Source organism: Cebus imitator, unplaced genomic scaffold (assembly GCF_001604975.1).
Source record: "Cebus imitator isolate Cc_AM_T3 unplaced genomic scaffold, Cebus_imitator-1.0 Scaffold5, whole genome shotgun sequence".
In the NCBI taxonomy this organism is placed as follows: Eukaryota; Metazoa; Chordata; class Mammalia; order Primates; family Cebidae; genus Cebus; species Cebus imitator.
The window spans coordinates 13,261,842-13,278,750 of record NW_016107320.1 but is presented as its reverse complement, the minus strand read 5'-3'; the positions used below and the strand labels follow the sequence as shown (position 1 = coordinate 13,278,750).

Sequence of the window (16,909 nt, the reverse complement as noted above, 5' to 3'; positions counted from 1 at the left end):
GAAATATGGAAACAGCCCAAATGCCCATCAGTCAATGAGTGGATAAAAAACTGTGATATATATACATGATGGAATATTACTCAGCCATTAAAAAAATGAAATAATGGCATTCACAGCAACCTAGATGGAATTAGAGATCATTATTCTAAGTGAAGTAAGTCAGGAATGGAAAAGCAAACATGATATGTTCTCACTTATAAGTGGGAGCTAATCTATGAGGATGCAAGGGCATAAGAATGATACATTGGACTTCAGGGACTCGGGGAGAAGGGTGGGACAGGGGTGAGAAATAAAAGACTACAAATTGGGTTTAGTGTATACTGCTTGGGTGACGAGTGCACCAAAATCTCACAAATCTCCACGAAAGAACTTGCTCAGGTAACCAAATACCACCTGTTCCCCCAAAAACCTACAGAAATAATAAATAAATAAATAATTTTTTAAATTAGCTTGCAGGAAAATTGTGTGTTATCTCCAGGAATTAGCTAACCCTGGATGGGGCAGTCCTTCCTGGGTCCCAGATGTCAAAGAAACATGGTCAACATAGTTTCTGCTCTCGAGCTAAAAATTCAGGAGGAAGGATCTAGAACATGTCCACAAGTATAACACAAGACATATTATAATATGTGCCATGAAAGATAAAAATGAAGGACATGGGATTTCCCAGAGAAGGAGAAATTATCCAGTTGAGGGAATCAGGAAATGCTTCAGCAAAGAGGTAGTGTTTGGGCAATGAATAACAAAATATATTTAGTTTTTAATTGATAATACATGTGCATGATTTTTTAGAATCCAAAACAACAATGAGGGTCAAACTAAGAAAGACAAAGCTATGCTGATGGAGAAGAGATCAGTGGTTGCCACGGGTCAGGATTGGAAGGAGGATGGAAATAAAAAGGAATAGCACAAGAGAGTTTTGGGGATGAAAGAACTGCTCTGTACTTAATTATAGTGGTGGTAACACAAATTTTACATGTAGTGCTGGCTGGGCCCAGTGGCTCACACCTGTAATCCCAGCTGTTTGGGAAGCTGAGATGGGAAGATCACTTGAGCCCAAGAGTTTGAGACCAACCTAGGCAACATGGTGAAACTGTCTCCAGAGAACTACAAAAAAAAATTACCCTGATGTAGTGGCACCCAACTGCAGTCCCAGCTACTCAGGAGACTGGGGTGGAAGAACTGCTTGAGCCCAGGAGGTTGAGTCTGCAGTGGCTATGATTGAGCCACTGCACTCCAGCCCAGGTGACAGAGTGAGACCCTGTCTGAAAATAAATTTGCATTTCTTTTCTGAGTGCCACTGAGTATCTTCTTATATATATACATTATATATATATATATATATATATATATATATATATATATTTTTTTTTTTTTTTAGACACAGACTCACTTTGTCACCCAGGCTGGAGTACAGTGGTGCAATCTCAGCTCACTGCTACCAACTTCTGCCTCCCAGGTTCAAGCAATTCTCCTGCCTCAGCCTCCTGAGTAGCTGGGATTACAGTCACCTGCCACCATGCCCAGCTAAGTTTTGTATTTTTAGTAGACACTGGGTTTTGCCATGTTGCCCAGGCTGGTCTCAAACTCCTGACCTCAGGTTATCTGCCCACTTTGGCTTCCCAAAGTGCTGGGATTACAAACGTGAGCCGCTACGCCCGGCCTTATGTGATTTAAGAACCACTTGGATGTGCTTTTCTGTGAATTATGTGCATGTTCTTGGTCTGTATTACGTTGGAGTCTTTATTAGTTTGTAGAAGCTCCATTGAAGAAAGAATCCCTCTGTCTGCTATTTATGTTGTAAATATCCTACTGTTTGTTGTTTAGATTTTGACTCGGTTGGTAGTATTTTCAGCCATGGAAAAAGTGTTAGTCTTTATGTAACTAGATTTATCAATTTTGTTTCTTTTATGTCTTCTGGATTTTGTGTCATACTTACAATTTCTTTCGCACCAAATGCCTATTATAATGGATGGGTGAAGAGGGTGAGCACAGGGGTCTTTATATACCTGTTATATCAAGCTTACTAATTGTATTATTCAAATCTTCTATACACTTACTAATTTTTTGATCTGATTGATCTATTAATTATCAAGAGAGAAATGTAAAAATCTTCCAATGTGATTATAAATTACCAAATTCTTCTTAAAATTCTGTCCATTTTTGCTTATATATATGTATAAGCAAAATTGCATATATATAGGCCTGTCGCAGTGGCTTACACCTGTAATCCCAGCACTTTGGGAGGCCAAAGCAGTGGATCATTTGAGGTCAGGAGTTCAAGACCAGCCTGGCCGACAAGGCGAAACCCCATCTCTACTAAAAATACAAAAATTAGCCAGGCGGTGGTTGTGCATGCCTGCAATCCCAGCTACTCAGGAGGCTGAGGTGGGAGAATCACTTGAGCCTGGGAGGCAGAGGTTGCGTTAAGCCAAGATCACGCCACTGCACTCCAGTCTGGGCAACAGAGTGAGACCCTGTCTCAAAAAAATAAATAAAATAAAATAAAATAAAATAAATATATATATATATACACACACATACACAAGCAAAATTATACATATATATGTGTATATACGTGTGTGTGTATACTTTTTTTGTAGAGGTGGGGGTCTCACTATGTTGCCTAGGCTGGTCTCAAACTCTTGGGCTCAAGCAATCCTCCCAACTTGGCCTCCCAAAGTGCTGGGATTATAGGCATAAGCCACAGCGCCCAGCCTCAAGTCTTTTCTTGATTTCCATGTCTACCATAACACGCATATTTACCTACATCAGCATTTTTTTGTTATTTAGTCTTTATTTCATAATCATAAACTTAACTCTGCAATCCAGCTAGGCATGGAAGGGAACAAGGAAAACACAGAACCCAAAGGGAACTGCAGCAAGTGCAAAAAGATTCTAGGATATTGTGAGCAAGGGGGGTGGAGGGTGCTCTCCTGAGCTGCAGAAGGAATGGTCTGGTGGTTAAGATAAAACACTAGTCAAACTTATTCGAGTTGTCCACAATCAGCAATGGTGACCTTCCTGCTGGTTTTGCCATTCCTGGACCCAAAGCACTCCATGGCCTCCACAATATTCATGCCTTCTTTCACCTTGCCAAAGGCCACATGCTTGCCATCCAGCCACTCAGTCTTGGCAGTGAACATGAAAAACTGGGAACCCTTTGTGTTGGGTCCAGCGTTTGCCATGGACAAGATGCTAGGACCTGTATGCTTTAGGATGAAGTTCTCGTCATCACATTTCTCTCCTTACATGGACTCACAACCAGTGCCATTATGGCGTGTGAAGTCACCACCCTGACACATACATCCTAGAATAATTCTGTGAAAGCAGGAATCCTTACAACCAAATCCTTTCTCTCCAGTGCTCAGAGCATGAAAGTTTTCTGCTGTCTTTGGAAACTTGTCTGCAAACAACTCAAAGGAGATGCAGCCCAAGAGCTTGCCCTTGACGGCAATGTGGAAGAACACAGTGGGGTTGACCATGGCTGGTACTACAGGGCTCCAGGTGGTGGTGGCATCCGCAAAGCCTACATCAGCATTTTTATCCCTTTCCCAAATAATGCTAGAATTTTAGCATGATAACTCATCGTTTCTGCCCATATTCAATGTAGGTGCCCAGAATATAATCCCACCTCTCTTTACACCCCCCAAGTTAGTCATCATTGTTTTATTCAGTCAATGGGTGTTCATATTTTCATACATAGTCCTCCCTATATATCCACAGGGGACTGCTTCCAGGACTCCTCTAAATACCAAAATCTTCAGATGCTCAAGCCCCTGATATAAAATGGCATAATATTTGCATATAACCTACATACAACCTCCTGTATACTTTAAAGCATCTCTGGATTACTTATAATAGCTAATACAATGTAAATGCTATGTAAATAGTTGTTATACTGAAGTTTTTTATATGGAATTCTTAAGATCATTTTTATACAAATAAACATTACAATTATGAATTTTTTTTTAATTTTGAAAGTTGCAATTATAGGTAATAAAGGTTCTCAAAATAAAACTACTATGGTACTATTGAGCAAGGCATTTCGCTCTGGGGTTTTTCCCCAGTGAGGATTGTGGATGAATTTGCACTGAGACAGTTATCCCACTTATACAAGACACACTATTTCTACATAATAATCTGGGGTTAGGACCAAGTCTTTAAAAGGGAGCTGTTCTTCCAGAAATCACTCGCGATTGCAGTTTACTTAGTGCTTGCTTCGAGGCCTTAGGCAAGCCAGGATAAATAACGGGTGTCACTTTCTTAAACATAATTATTATTTTTTATTTTTTACTTTTTTCCATAGGTTATTGGGGGACAGGCGGTTTTTGGTTACATGAGTAAGTTCCTTAGTGATGATTTGTGAGATGTTGGTGCACCCATCACCTAAGCAGTATACACTGCACCCTATTTGTAGTCTTTTATCCCTCACTGCCTTGCCACTATTTCCCCCTAAGTCCCCAAAATCCATTGTGTCATTCTTATGCTTTTGTATCCTCATAGCTTAGCTCCCACTTATGAGTAAGAGCATACGATGTTTGGTTTTCCATTCCTGAGTTACTTCACTTAGAATAATAGTTTCCAATCTCATCCAGGTTGCTGCAAATGCCATTAATTCACACTTTTTATGGCTGAGTAGTATGCCGTAATATATATACACCACAGTTTTTTTATCCACTCATTGATTGATGGGCATTGGGTTGGTAACATGTTTTTGCAATTGCAAATTGTGCTGCTATAAATATGTGTCTGCAAGTATCTTTTTCATATAATGACTTCTTTTCCTCTGGGTACCCCATTAGTGGGATTGCTGGATCAAATGGTAGTTCTACTTTTAGTTCTTTAAGGAACCTCCACACTGTTTTCCTTGGTGGTTATACTAGTTTATATTCCCACCAGCAGTGTAGAAGTGTTCCCTGTTCACCGCATCCATTGCCAACATCTACTATTTTTTTATTTTTTGATATGACCATTCTTGCAGGAGTAAGGTGGTATCGCATTATGGTTTTGATTTGCATTTCCCTGATTATTAGTGATGTTGAGCATTTTTTCATATGTTTGGGGCCATTTGTATATCTTCCTTTGAGAGTTGTCTATTGATATCCTTAGCCCACTTTTTAATGGGATTGTTTTGTTGTTTTTTTTTCTTGTTGATTTTTTTTGAGTTAATTGTAGATTCTGGATATTTGTCTTTTGTCAGCTGTATAGATTTTGAAGATTTTCTCCCACTCTGTGGGTTGTCTGTTGACTCTGCTGACTGTTCCTTTTGCCATGCAAAAGTTCTTTAATTTAATTAAGTCCCAGCTATTTATCTTTGTTTTTATTGCATTTGCTTTTGGGTTCTTTGTCATGAAATCCTTGCCTGAGCCAATGTCTAGAAGGGTTTTTACAATGTTATCTTCTAAAATTTTTATAGTTTCAGGTCTTAGATTTAAATCCTTAATCCATCTTGAGTTGATTTTTGTATAAAGTGAGAGATAAGGATCTAATTTCATTCTCCTATATGTGGCTAGCCAATTATCCCAGCACCATTTGTTGGAAAGGTTGTCCTTTCCCCACTTTATGTTTTTGTTGCTTTGTTGAAGATCAGTTGGCTGTAAGTATTTGGGTTTATTTCTGGGTTCTCTAATTTGTTCCATTGGCCTATGTGCCCATTTTTATACCAGTGTCATGCTGTTTTGGTGACTACAGCCTTATAGTATAGTTTGAAATCAGGTAATGTGATGCCTCCAGATTTGTTCTTTTTACTTAATCTTGCTTTGGCTACGTGGGCTCTTTTTGGGATCCATATGAATTTTAGAATTGTTTTTTCTAATTATGTGAAGAATGATGGTGGTATTTTGATGGGAATTGCATTGAATTTTAGATTGCTTTTGGCAGTATGGTCATTTTCACATATTGATTCTACCCATCCATGATCGTGGACTATGTTTCCATTTGTTTGTGTCATCTACGATTTATTTTAGCAGTTTTGTCATTTTCCTTACAAAGGTCTTTAATCTCCTTGGTTAAGTATATTCCTAAGTGTTTTCTTTATTTATTTTGCAGCTATTGTAAAAGGGGTTGAGTTCTTGATTTGATTATCAGCTTGGTCATTGTTGGTATATAGAAGAGCTACTGATTTGTGTACATTAATTTTGTATCTAGAAATTTTGCTGAATTCTTTCATCAGTTCTAGGAGCTTTCCGGAGGAGTATTTAGGGTTTCCTAGGTAAGCAATCATATTATCAGCAAACAACAGTTTGAATTCCTCTTTACTGATTTCAGTGCCCTTTTTTCTTTCTCTTCTCTGATTGCTCTAGCTAGGACTTCCAGTACTGTGTTGAAGAGGAGTGGTGAGAATGGGCATCCTTGTCTTGTTCCAGTTCTCAGAGGGAAGGCTTTCAACTTTTCCCCATTCAGTACCATGTTGGCTGTGTGTTTGTCATAGATGGTTTTTATTATATTGAGGTCTGTCCCTTGCGTGCCAATTTTGCTCAGAGGTTTAATAATAAAGGGATGTTGGATTTTGTCAAATGCATTTTCTGCATCTATTGAGACGATCATGTGATTTTTGTTTTTAATTCTGTTTATGTGATGTATCACATTTATTAACTTGTGTATGTTAAACCATCCCAGCATCCCCGATGTAAAACCCACTTGATCGTGGTGGATTATCTTTTTGATATATTACTGGATTCAGTTAGCTAGTATTTTGTTAAGAATTTTAGCATCCATGTTCATCAGGGATATTGGTCTGTAGTTTTCTTTTTTGGTTATGTCCTTTCCTGATTTGGGTATTAAGGTGATACTGGCATCATAGAATGATTTAGGGAGGATTCCCACTTTCTCTATCTTATGGAATTGTGTCAGTAGGAAAGGTACAAATTCTTCTTTGAATGTCTGGTAGAATTCTTTTGTGAATCCATCTGGTCCTGGACTTATTGTGTTTGGGAATTTCTAAATTACCATTTCAATCTTGCTGCTTGATATTGGTCTGCTCAGGGTATTTAATTCTTCCTGACTAAGCTAGGAGGGTTGCACCTTTCCAGGAATTTATCCATCTTTTCTAGGTTTTCTAGTTTATTCATATAAAGGTGTTCATAGTCACCTTGAATAATCTTTTGTATTGCTGTGGTGTAAGTTGTAATATCTCTCGTTTCTTATTTGGATTTTCTCTCTTTTCATGGTTAGTCTTGCTAATGATCTATTAATTTTATTTTTCTTTACAAAGAACCAGATTTTTGTTCCATATATCTTTTGCATTGTTTTGTTAGTTTGTTTCAATTTCATTTAGTTCTGCTCTGATCTTGATTATTTCCTTTCTCCTGCTGGGTTGGGTTTGATTTGTTTTTGTCTCTCTAGTTCCTTGAGGTGTGACCTTGGACTGTTCATTTGTGCATTTACAGACTTTTTGATGTAGGTGTTCAGGGCTAGGAACTTTCCTCTTCTCACCACCTTTGCTGTGTCTCAGAGGTTTGATAGGTTGTGTCACTATTGTCGTTCAGTTCAAGGAATTTTTAAATTTCCATCTTGAGTTAATTTTTGACCCAATGATGATTCAGGAGCAGATTATTTAATTTCCATGTATTTGCATGGTTTTGAAGTTTCCTTTTGGAGTTGATTTCCAGTTTTATTCCACTGTAGTCTGAGAGAGTGCTTGATATAATTTCAGTTTTCTTAAATTTATTGAGGTTCATTTTGTGGTCTATCCTATGGTCCATCTTAGAGAAATTTCCATGTGCTGTTGAATAGAATGTATATTATACAGTTGTTGAATGAAATGTTTTGTATATACCTGTTAAGTCCATTTGTTCCAGGGTATAGTTTAAATCCATTGTTTCTTTATTGACTTTCTGTCTTGATAACCTGTCTAGTGCTGTCAGTGGAGCATTGAAATCCCCCACTATTATTTTGTTGCTGTCTAGCTCATTTCTTAGGTCTACTAGGAATTGTTTTATAAATTTGGGAGCTCCAGTTTTAAATGCCTAAAAGTGGAGCATTTAGGCCATTTACATTCAATGTTAATATTGAGATGTGAGGTACCATTCCATTCATCATGCTATTTGTTGCCTGTATACCTTCATTTTTTGTTTTTGTTTTTTTAATTAGATTTTTGTTTTATAGACCCTGTGAGATTTATGCTTTGAAAGGTTCTATTTTGATGTGTTTCCAGGATTTGTTTCAAGATTTAGAGCTCCTTTTAGCAGTTCTTGTAGTGGTGGCTTGTTAATGGCAAATTCTCACAGCATTTATTTGTATGAAAAAGACTATCTTCCCTTCACATATGAAGCTTAGTTTTGCTGAATACAAAATTCTTGGCTGATAATTGTTTCGTTTGAGGAGGCTGAAGATACAACCCCCATCCCTTCTGGCTTGTAGGGTTTCTGCTGAGAAATCTGCTGTTGATCTGATAAGTTTTCCTTTATAGGTTACCTGGTGCTTTTGTCTCACAGCTCTTAAGATTCTTTCCTTCGTCTTAACTTTAGATAACCTGATGACAATGTGCCTAGGCAATTATCTTTTTGCTATGAATTTCCCAGGTGTTCTCTGTGCTTCTTGCATTTGGATGTCTAGGTCTCTAGCAAAGTCAGGGAAGTTTTCTTTCATTATTCCCCCAAATATGTTTTCCAAACTTTTAGATTTCTCTTATTCCTCAGGAACACTGATTATTCTTAGGTTTGGTCATTTCACATAATCTCAGACCTCTTGGAGGCTTTGTTCATAATTTCTTATTATGTTTTGTCTTTGTTGTATTAAGTCAAAGACCTTATCTTCAAGCTCTGAATGTCTTTCTTCTACTTGTTCAATTCTATTGCTGAGACTTTCCAGAGCATTTTGCATTACTATAAGTGTGTCCACTGTTTCCTGAAGTTTTTATTGTTTTTATTCATGCTCTCTATGTCATTGATTCTTTCTTCCTTCACTTGCATCATTTTTTGGATTTCCTTACATTGGGCTTCACCTTTCTCTGAAGCCCAGGATTCAGGTGCCTCCCTGAATTCTTTTTAATAATTCTGAACTTTAATTCTTTCTAAGGTAAATCAGGGATTTATTCTTGGTTCGAGTCCATTGCTGGTAAGATAGTGTGATTTTGGGGGAGGTGTTAAAGAGTCTTGCTTTGTCATATTACCAGAGTTGGTTTTCAGGTTCCTTCTCATTTGGGTAGGCTCTGAGGGAGGGTCTACAGCTGAAGGCTGTTCAGGTTCTTTGGTCCCATGGGGTGTTCCCTGGATGTAGTACTCTCCCCCTTTTCCTATGGTTGTGGCTTCCTAAGAACCAAGCTGTAGTGATTGGTATCGCTTTTCTGGATCTAGCCACCCAGAAAGTCTACCAGGCTCCAGGCTGGTACTGAGGGTTGTCTGCACAGAGTCCTGTGATGTGAACCATCTTTGGGTCTCTTAACCATAGGTACCAGCATCTGTTCCAGTAGAGGTGGCAGGGGATGAAAGGGACTCTGTGACAGCTCTTGGCTTTGGTGGTCTAATGGACTATTTTTGTGCTGGTTGGCCTCCTGCCAGGAGTTGGCACTTTCCAGAGAACATCAGCTGTAGCAGTACGGAGAGGAACAGCCAGTGGGCAGGGCCCTAGAACTCCCAAAAGTATATGCCTTTTGTCTTTAGTTACCAGGGTGGGTAGAGAAGGACCACTGGGAGGGGGCAGGGCTAGGCATGTCTGAGCTCAGACTGCCCTTGGGTGAGTCTTGCTGTGGCTGCTGTGGGGGATGTGGGTGAGGTTCCCAGGTCAATTGAGTTATGTTCCTAGGAGGGTTATGACTGTCTCTATTGTGTCATGCAGGTTGTCATGGAAGTGGGGGAAAGCTGGCAGTCACAGGCCTCACCCAGTTCCCATGCACTCTGAAGAGCCAGTCTCACTCCCATCGTGCACCCCCCAACAGCACCAAGTCTGTTTTCAGGGAGTGGGCAAGCAGGGCTGAGAACTTGCCCCAGGCTACCTGCCTCCCAGCTGCAAAAGCAAATATGGCTTTCCTTCTTCCCCTGCCTATGGAGTCTGCACACCAGATTCACACCCTCCCCCAAGTTCTGGCCAGAAGGCTTCTCAATCAGTTCATATTGTTACAAAGTTCAGCTGGAGATTTCCCTCTCCCCACAGCCTTTTCCTAGCACCTCTGGTCACCCTCCAGAAGGACTCCTGTGAGGCCAGGCAAAAATGTCTTACTAGGAGACTCAGTAAGCTCCCAGGACTTTTCTAGCTGCTTCCTCTACCTGTGTATTTTTCTTGGCTCTCTAAAGTAACTCGACTTCAGGTAAGTCAAAATATTCTCCTGTAACCTGGGCCTTCAGTTTCCTCAGTGGGGGTGTGTGTTCAAGGGCAGATGATCTCCCTTTCCCACTTCCACTGTTTGGGCACTCACAGTATTTGGAGTGTCTCCCGGGTCCTACAGGAACAATCCACTTCCTTCAGGGGGGCCTGTGGTTCCTCTCAGGTTTCCTGATTTGTTCCTGCAGTCGTATTGGTGCAAAAATTCACACTGCAAGCCTCCACACACTGCAAGCCTCCACACACTGCTCTTTCCATCCAAGTCAGAACTGCAAACTATCCCTAAATATACTAGATGAAAAAAATAAAAATTAAATTAAAAAAAGAACTGCAATCTAATTTTGCCTCCCATCCACCATGATCTGACCATAATTATTTTTTATTGCTGTATTTTTTGCATATTTTTGATCCACAATTGGTTAAATCCACAAATGCCGAATCCTCAGATACAAAGGGCTCAGCATTTGTTTACGATTTCTTTGGTAATCATTTCTTCTTGCATCTTTAATTCTTCCTTTTCAATTTTGTTCTTCCTGAAGCATATCCTCTTTCAGCGAATGTGTTAGTGTCTCTCAGTCTTTGTTCTGAAAATGTTTTTATTTTGCACTCACTCTTTTTTTTTTTTTTTCCAGATGGCATTTCACTCTGTCACCCAGGCTGGAGTGCAGTGGCATGATCTCAGCTCACTGCAACCTCTGCCTCCCGGGTTCAAGCACTTCTCCAGCCTCAGCCTCCCGAGTAGCTGGGATTACAGGTGCACGCTACCATGCCCAGCTAATTTTTGTCTTTTTAGTAGATATGGGGCATGACTATGTTGGCCAGGCTGTTCTCAAACTCCTGGCCTCAAGTGATCCGCCTGCCTCGTCGCTTGTCAACTCTGGAAAATTATCAGCTGTTACCTCTTTAAATATTGACTTTGCCCCACTGTTTTTATTTTTCTTTCTGGAACTTCCGTTAGATACATAGTGAACATTTTTAGTCCATCCCTCATGTCTCCTAACATCATTTTTACATTTACAGCTAGTGCTCGACTTACGACCACGATTGGTTCCGACAGACCGGTCGTAACACAATTTGGTCGTAAGTTGAGTAGGCCATATGCACGCGGAGATGGTAGTGCTGCCGGAAGCTGGTCCGCACTGTCATATGCCCAGCTGGGCAACGTTTGCGCTGCCAGGCGCGGAGCAGTCGTGGCTAGCGACTGTGGTCGTAAAGTCGAATGGTCGTAAGTTGCACAGGTCGTAAGTCGATCAATGCAATCTGTATATCTTTTCAAACCTTTGTGATGAATTCTGGACAATTTCTTTAGCTCTAGATTTCAATTTATTTATTTTCTATTTTGTGTAAACATATTGTTTCATGCATGCCTGTAGTCCCACCTGCTCAGGAGGCTGAGGCGAGATCTCTTGAGCCCAGGAGGTCGAGGCTGCAATGAGCTCTGATCATGCCACTGCACTCCAGCCTGGGAGAACGAGTGAAACTGTGTCTGGAATGAATGAATGAATAAATAAATGAATAAGCTTTCTCATTTCTTTATTCAGACACTTCATGACCTCATATTAATAAGTTTATTGCCTCTCTGGGCAACGTGTCAGCCTCAGTTTCTGTTAAAACACTCCATTTTTAAAATTCAAATCTCTGGGAATAGGTATTTGATTGGACCAGCTCACCCCATCTAGGCAGAGCTTCTCACCCCAAGACTCCCACAGGCCATAGGCAGCCCATGAGTTGGCTGCTTTTGAGTCAGGTCCAATCAAGTCCAGCTGGAAGAAGAATGAGTCTCACAGTGCAAAACACTGTGGCTAATGGTGCCTCCACCAGGACCATTTCCTTAGAAAGGTATGTGGACACAGAAGGCACTGCCAGAGACAGTCCTCCTCCCAAGCACCATCGCGGCAAGATACCACCATCTCCTGAACAGCATAGCATTTTACCCATGAACAAATGAATAAATGTACAAACAGCAAGTTGAACAGCCCATAGCCAATTGTGATGGTTTGTGTGGGTTTCAGTTTGAAAAGCAGTCACTAATGAGCTTCTTGGTCAGCATTTTTGTCAATTATTTAGATATAGAGATCAAAATCAGGTTATAGGTTGGGCACAGTGGCTCACATCTGTAAATCCAGCATTTTGGGAGGTTGAGGTAGAAAAATTGCTTGAGCCCTAGAGTTCAAGACTGGCCTGAGCAACATAGGGAGACCCCATCTCTACAAAAATAAATTAGTGAAGTGTGGTGGCCTGCGCCTGTAGGCCCAGCCACTTGGGAGGCTAAGGCAGGAGGATCGCTTGAGCCCGGGAGTTAAAGGCTGCAGTGAGCTATGATTGCATCACTGTGCTCCAGCTTGAGTAGCAGAGTTAGACTCTGTCTCTAAAAAGAATTTTAAAGAAAAAGAAAAAAAAAGTCAGTTTATACATTTGATGCATGACACAAAGTTGAAAGGGTTAGATAATGCTTTCCAAAAATGAGGTTCAAATGGTTTTGGCTAATTACAATAAATGAGATTTAATTTAATAAGAATTAGGGAAACCCCTAAAGTTATGTCCAAAATACCAATGGTAAAGCACAGGATTGTTGTGTCCTGGCTTGGCAGCAACTGATAGATCAAGAATCTGGGAGTTTTAGTGACTGTCATTTCAACTCAGTCCTGACTAGTCCTGCTCAACTCCTACCCAAATCCTCCAGGCCCTGGTGAGACACGTGGGGCCCACAGAAAAAGTGTTCTCCATGGTGGCTCTGCCTCTGTGGGCTTCAATCCTAACTTACCTGTCTCATCAGCCTCATGCTTAGCCCTGCCACTTCCCATTCTCTTCTGTACCCCAACATAGCCTCCTTAATTTTATGCACAATTTAGTTTTCTGGGCCCGTTTCTTATCTGACTGCTCGTTAGTCATTTTACTTGCAATCTTCTGGGTCTGCAATTCAGAAGAAATGAGGGATATGAAATGAACTTCAGAAGAAATGAGGGATACATTTCTCCTGGAGAAGAGACTATGGGAAGCATAATGGGGACCTTCAAATGAAAGAGAGGGTGGACAGGTCCTGCGTTGCTGCAGCCAGCACTGTCAGAACCAGAAGGCAGAGAGTTGAAAAAATCAGATATCTGTTCAATACAAGCCACTTGGCCAGGCACAGTGGCTCACATCTGTAATTCCAGCACTTTGGGAGCCTGGGGTGGGAGGATCACCTGAGATCAGGAGTTCAATACCAGCCTGACCAACATGGAGAAACCCCAGTCTCTACTAAAAATACAAAATTAGCTGGGCATGGTGGTGCATGCCTGTAATCCCAGCTACTCAAGAGGATGATGAAGGAGAATTGCTTGAAGCCAGAAGGCAGAGGTTGCGGTGAGCTGAGATCATGCCACTGCACTCCAGCCTGGGTAACAGAGCAAACCTCCGTCTCAAAAATAAATAAATAAATACAAGTCACTTATTGTTTCAGTCAATATGTGTGAGCACTTACTATCTGCATGGTGATAGATGCTTGGGGCCATCCAAAGGAAGGACTTGCCAGCAGATGGAATGCATTCTGTTGCACTCTAGTGTGGAAGGGGGACCCCTGACCTGCTATTGAGATGCTGCAGAGTTGATTGCTACATTGGGTAAGGAGACTAGACTCACCCAGTGGCAAAATTCTGGATCTAAAATGCCATCTCCAAGCCAGGTCTTTCTCCCAGAAAAGCACTGACAAAAATGAATCCTTTTGAATGCAGAGGAGGTAACAGACCACAGGCTATAATTTCAAAGGCGTCAGAATGACCTGCAGAAAAACCTGCAAATACTTCCCTACCTGTCCATGTACCTGGCCCTTTAACTTGGCCAAACCCACTCCCAGGCTGCACCTGCCAAAGATGAAGGGTAGCTGAAAACAGCCATGGGTGTGCAGAGCAACTTCCCAGAACCTCCATTCTCTGATTTGGCTCAGATTCCATCTTAGCTTCCTCCAGTCTCCGGGCTCTGACTTCGCCTTGGTTATTTGAAACTTGGCTTGACTTATCCTACAGACCAGTTTTCAGACTTAAGCTAGCATCAGAATCACCTATAGGACTTATTAAAGCACAAGAGGTTTTTTTTATTTTTTATTTTTTATTTTTTGAAGCAGGGTCTCATTCTTTTGCCCAGGTCACAGCAGCCTGGACCTCCCAGGCTTAAGTAATCTTTCCACCTCAGCTTCCCAAGAAGCTGGGACTACAGGCACGCGACACCATGTCTGGCTAATTTTTAAAAATTTGTTGTAGAGATGTTGTCTCACTATGCTGCCCAGGCTGGTCTCAAACTCCTGGGCTCAAGTCATCCTCCTGCCTCAACCTCTCAAAGTGCTGGGATTATAGGCGTGAGCCACCTTGCACAACCCAGAGTTTCTAATTAAGTCGGTCTGGGATGAGCCCAGGAATTTGCGTCTCTAACAAGTTCCCAGGTGAGATTGATGGTGCTGGCCTGGGACCAGGCTTTGGGAACCACTCTAGACCCAGGTACAGCTCTCCCCTCTGCGAGAACCTCTAGTCTAACCCAGCCCCGCAGAATCCTACCTCTGTCTCCTAAGCTGTCACAGCCCCAGCCATTGCTCCGGTGCCCAAGGGGGGACTTGGGATGCTATCAATGAAATGATGCCTAAAGTTTCTCAGCATTTGATTCCTGAAACCCAGGATTTCTTGATCTATTAATATGCAAGTGCCCCAGAAGGCATTTTGCCATGGTTTTATAGAGATAATTAATTTAAAATCTTCTGGGAATGGTGTTCCCTCATTGAAAGTCAGCATGTAAAAAAAAAAAAAAGAAAAAAAAAACCAACTCTCCCAAATCTTCCTAAATCACAGGAGACCCAGCTGGTGGCCTTAGAGTTGCGGACTGAAGTATTCAAGCATACAGCTGTAGGGGAACAGTCAGGGTCAAATATTAACAGCTAGCTCTTAATAACGTAACTCTTATTCTGTGCCAGGCTGCGTCATAAACACTTTATACATTAAATACATTTATTTATGTATTATTTAGTTCCTCATAACCTATAAAGAAGATTTTGTTATTATCCTTATTTCACGGATAAGAAAACTAGGGCACAGAGAGGTCAGGTAACTAAACTGAAGTCACACAGCTGGAATATGAGAGAGCCAGGACCAAGCCCACAAGTGGAGCCTTCAGGTCTATGCGTTCCCCACTGCACCACACAGCCTGGGGTAACTTACACAGACTCTCAAATCTGTGTTCTGGATCCAGCCCCCTTTTTCTGCTGAAGTATTTACCCCCTAGTTGGGATCCAATTTTCAGGTGCCTGAAGTCCCCCATCCATTCCTTACCACCCCATTCACCTTGAAAGAGAAGTGTTCCCTTGTCTAAGAATTTCATTTCAGGCATTGGCGATCAGAGAAATTTGGGGGAGTCACTGGAGAGGGCCCAGACCATACCAGATCTTAGCTGGCCACGAACATATACCTGACTTTCATTAGGTTCTCGACTGTTTTTCGGCGACTTAGTGGAGGTGGGATTGATGGGAGCAGTCCCCAGGGGCTCTCCCCTAAATGTGAGGCCCTTCTGGAAGTCATGGTAGGTCCAGGCCACTTCCAGGTTTTGAGAATATCTCCAAAAGAAGGGTTTATAATAAATGTTTATGTTAAGCAAACAGACACATTTAATGCCCCCAAATAAATATAGTGAGAATATACAATCGACCTTTGAACAACAAAGAGGGTTGGGGCACTGACCCCTTCAGATTGAAACTCCTGATCAGGCAAAGTGATTCACACCTGTATTCCCAATACTTCAAGGGGCCAAAGCAGGAGGGTTGCTTGGGCCAGGAGTTCAAGACCAGTGAGACCTCGTCTCTAGTTTTTTAAATTATAAATTAAAAAATAAAAAACGAAAAGAGTCCTGTAAATTCAGTGTGTCCCGCCACGTGATGGCATGGCTGTCTATCATCTGAGGGCTGTGGAAGGAAAGCCTTCCCTGCCTTTTGGGTAGCTGGAGGCCCATCTGCAGAGAACACCCACAATCCAAAGCTGAGCATCTCCTATCTGGCCCAATGGCTAGCCCTTCAATCTGCGACAGGCCTCGCTGGAGGGGCCTAGCACTGGGGACCCTGGCTGAGGCTCCAGCCTCAGTCGGGCTTCATCTCTGGTTTCTCCCAGAGCCCAGACTGGCCTGCCCAGCACTGTCTACCAACTGGAGGTCTCTCTCCGCCTTCTCGCTTCCTAAGCTCCAGCTGAATTCTCCCAGCCTCACTCATTGCTGCCCTAAAACTGAAAATTCATAATATTCTGGCTCATTGACCAATATTTTAATAGGCATCTAATGGGTCTTTTGCTTCTAAAAATCCCTTACCTCATATCCTGGAGCACAGCTCTAAACCTCTGTATCATTTCCACCTCTGGCTGTGGAACTTGACCAAATGCACAGAGTCCTTGGCCTGGTTCTGCTTTACTAAAAGAAGGGACATGGTTTTGTTTTGAGTTTGCCCCTTTAGCCTTTCAGAAGGGCCGTAGGTCCACGTAGACACCGTTCCCACCCAGTGTCCCTGTGAAAGACAACTGTGGTACCAACACTGGGTTGCCTGGGCTCCGTTTCGCTGCTGCAGCAACAGCTAAACATTCCCAAGAGTGGGTGCATCTCAGCATAAAGATAGGGTAGGCAGATAAGATGCATGATGCCCAGTTAA

The 16,909-nt window shown here is 41.7% G+C and overlaps 1 pseudogene; it reads right to left on the bottom strand.

The window, feature by feature from the left end:
* Positions 1–2,920: 2,920 nt before the first annotated feature.
* LOC119472422 lies at positions 2,921–3,488 on the bottom strand (annotated as a pseudogene).
* Positions 3,489–16,909: the final 13,421 nt, after the last annotated feature.